This window comes from Populus euphratica, unplaced genomic scaffold (assembly GCF_000495115.2).
Source record: "Populus euphratica unplaced genomic scaffold, PopEup_1.0 scaffold647.1, whole genome shotgun sequence".
In the NCBI taxonomy this organism is placed as follows: Eukaryota; Viridiplantae; Streptophyta; class Magnoliopsida; order Malpighiales; family Salicaceae; genus Populus; species Populus euphratica.
The window spans coordinates 60,302-64,590 of NW_011500513.1; positions in this window are offsets into that span (position 1 = coordinate 60,302).

A 4,289-nucleotide genomic window follows, 5' to 3' on the forward strand; every position below is an offset into this window, starting at 1 on the left:
TAGTAGTAGTAGTAGTAGTAGTAGTAGTAGTAGTAGTAGTAGTAGTAGTAGTAGTAGTAGTAGTAGTAGTAGTAGTAGTAGTAGTAGTAGTAGTAGTAGTAGTAGTAGTAGTAGTAGTAGTAGTAGTAGTAGTAGTAGTAGTAGTAGTAGTAGTAGTAGTAGTAGTAGTAGTAGTAGTAATAATAATAATAATAATAAAGAAAGAGAAGAAGAAGAAGATGATGAGAACTTTGAGATGGAATATTAATGTAACGATTAAACAATGATAATAACAAATGTCAAGGTTAGAGGTTCCACTAATGGTATATCAAACAAGTATAGTATAAACTCTTATTATTGAATTGGAAACCACACACAAAGGAGGTTCCAATCAGATTATATATTGTTAACATGATTACATTAGTCATCTTATTCAATTAATGCTAATACTTGTAAATCTCGTCAAGCATTCATGATTATAACTTATGTTAACAACAAATCAAGTTCCTTTCATAGCTCAGGTGTCGGTTATACCATACATTATGGGCTATGAAAGTGCCAAGCATTTGTTGTACCAAGTGTTATATAACATAAATCAAGATTAGTCATTTAACAAGCAAAGTATTAAAGAGTGAACAAGATAGCAAATATAAAACATGTTAGTATCAAACATTAAAGTCCATATTAAGTTTACATTATACTTATTCTTACACCATTAGTGTAACCTTTTCACCTTGACATAATTAACTTAGCTAGACATAATGAAAGAAAGCAAAATAGATAAACAAAATAAGAACATAAAAGTTAACTAAGTAAAGGAAAGGAAATGAAAGGCATAAACTTAATATTAATGAAAACAAAGCATAAAAAATACAAAGAGAGAAAGGAAGAGCATGATCTTGATCTGGAAATCAAGATGCCTAAATGCATGGCAAATGCCTCCTTTTATAGGCCAAAAATGGGAACTATTGATTTGATGACTAATTGATAAGTGGGTGACCAACTTTTGACTTGGTGACAATCCTTATCTTCTCTTGTCTGCCCAAAACGTCATTGATAACGTCAAAATTGGAGCCAGTTGTAAACATGAAAGTTGTAGGCAATTGTCTCAGCTTTCTTGTGTAAAAACTTCAGCTCATTTGGACTTCTAGAACTCTAGATATGGCCAAAATACCGAACAGTGCTCGGGCTGGAAGACAGATTCGGGCTTCTTTGTTGTTGCTACAATTTGGACTTGATAATGGCCTTTTTAGATCTTGGGCTCCATATGAAAGTTGTAGGCCTATGTCTTACCTTTCCATCCATATAAATTGGACCTAAATCTGAGATATATAGCTCTAGATATGACCCAATTACCGAACAGTGTTCCGGTTTGGATTGCACCGACATCTCTTTTCTAAGTTTGGCCATCTCTTTATCCTTGCAATTTAAGTTCTTCAAGTCATCAATCAATCCTTTCATTTATGTGATAGGCCTGCATTAAAAATAGATATTTACCATAAATTATAGGTATCTTATATTATTAGATACATTATTATAAAACATATTTTAGTTAAGGAGTTATTGATATTTCAAGTGCAAAATGATGATATAAAACCATGATAAAAATGCACTTTTAAGTACTAATCAGATATCCCCTCACTTTTTAAAGAAATTTATAATTTGCAATCCCATTTTGAACCTAATAGAATATTCTTTTCAAAAGAAACCCTGACTAGGATCACACCCTACACTAGGGGCTAATAGGAGAAGAAAAAAGTGAAAGGGAAGGCTTAGAACAAAAGTTCAATGTTTGAGAAATTGCTCAAAGAAAGAAAACATAGACCGGGGGCATGTTAGAAAACTATGTGAAAGGCTATGTTAAAGCCATATATAAAAAAGAAAAAAAAAAGAGATAAGAAAATGGCATATACTTAACGGCAGGTTAAGGATAAAGGGAAGAGAATGCCTATTAAGTATAGGAAGGACAAAAGAAGTTTCAATCAAGGAAAGACATAATAAATGTCAACCATAAAAAAAAAAAGAGCTACAAACATGACTTTTGGCATCAATGATAAAGCTCCTGATGTTATCAAATGATTGAGATTGGTTATTCATCAAAGAAAAAATTCAATTTGCATTATGACATATGTTAAGAGAATTCTGATATTTGAGGTTAATAAGGTTATATGTCGTTTTCTTTACAAAGACAACAAGATAAAGAGAAATGATGAATAATTGATGTTGATCCTAGGTTTTTGAAACCCTCAAACATCGTTTGAGCCTGTAAAATTCCTTTCTTTCATAGCTACAAGCCATAGCCTATATTACATGCTTTTAAAAGCCGTTTTCGATCAAGTAAGCAATTTGAATCGATAAATTACACTCTCAAAGCTTGAAGAGTTTTTCCATAAGGGTCGTGGCTTCATGGATTAAGCTACTTGTTATTATGTATGCTAATAAAATAAATGCTAAAAAAAACCACCTTTCTTGATAAAAGCCCGAGTTCTGGTACGAGCATCTTGTTTCTTGAAATTCATAAAAGGTCACCTCATCATAGACCATCAAAAGCTATACCCAAGATCAGAGATTAAAATTGACATAAAGAACCATGGAAAAAGCCATTTTAATCTTTTGATAGGTCAATTTCTATTTTCAAAATACAAGGTAATCAAAGGACTACATGTATTGAATGATGTGTGTTGGGTCTTTGACCAAAGAAGCTTGAATTTCAAAAATACTTAAAAAAAAACTACCATCTCTTTGATTTTATTTCAACAATTAGACTTTGAAATATGAGAGTTGATTCCTGAACAAGAAAGATTTTCAAACAAAAAAGCAGCGATTGAGTTTGCAAAATCTTGACAAAAGTGATATCAATACTTCTCGACACTTTTTCAAAAAGTTAAGCAGTCTGGGGCAATACAGTGGACCCTGAAAAGCAAAAAAAAATAGTATTTAGATCAGTTAAGGGGCAATAAAAAAATAATTAAACGATGAATTGTTGAACAGAGAACAATGGGGTTCAAAGAAAGATAATTAAGATCATACTGGAGGTAATTAATAGCTGATTAGTAATCTAAGATGAGGACGACACCATAAAACTTCTTGATGAGTGTTGGTAGGATGTACACAACTAATCAAAGAACGAATCTTGAAAGAATCTAGGAGATGAAATGATTTGTTGAGCTCCTTCATGACGAATCAAGCAACACCATACTTGGGGGGCGTTGTCAAGCTTGACAAACAGTGAAACCAATAATCATCGAAGACAACCTATGATAGGCACTGCTTTTACTATGAAGTGGATGACTAACACATGAATGGGCCAGTACATGGAAAGAGCAAAGAGAGCTTTTGGATAACAAATAAAAGCACTTTACGATGATGGAACATCAAAGAGAGGGGACCTATATTTCAAATTAGGAAGGATGCATGCATGCCATCTAACCTCAAAGTATTGCACATATATTTTTTATTCGTTACATGAAAATCCTCAAAGAAGTCAAGAAAAATTGAAAAAAAAAATCATTATGATGATAATAACAGAGAATCATGGTTATGACCCTGGAATGGGAAGAAGATGAGATAAACCTTACTGTCAGGAAAATCTCAAAAAAATAAAAAGGTCAATTTTGTCATCATATAGAGTCCTTAGGTTAACCCTGCAATGAGGAGGCACCAAGTTTTCCAACCTTATCATCGAGAAAAATCCAGTTAATTTCAGTCATTAGGAAGGACAAATGTCAACCCTGCAATTAGGAAGGACAAATGTTAGTCCTGCAAAATTACAAAAATAAAAAAAATAAAGAAAACATCAAGTGAAAAATTTGATCAAACCTTATCATTATGAAGAAAAATGAGAAGAACCCTACCATTTGGAAATTCTTAAAAAAAAACAGAGACAGGAAGAAGAAGAAGGAAGCAAATTTAAACTTTGCTAACAAGATGAACATGTGAGGGCAGGTCGCCCATGAAAATAAACCGTGTGAATGTGTGGGCCGATCACCCCTGAAAAAAGACCAGGATGAAAATATGTAAGTAGGTCGCCCGTGAAAATAGACCAATATGAGTATGAGGGCAGGTCGCCTATGAAAAAAGGCTAGGATGAACATGAGTGGAGTAGGTAGCCCATGAAAATATACCAATGTGAGTGTGAGGGTAGGTTATGTAGGTCGCCCGTGAAAATAGACCAATATGAGTATGAGGGCAGGTCGCCTATGAAAAAAGGCTAGGATGAACATGAGTGGAGTAGGTAGCCCATGAAAATATACCAATGTGAGTGTGAGGGTAGGTTGCCCATGAAAATAGACCATGTGAGTGTGTGGGCC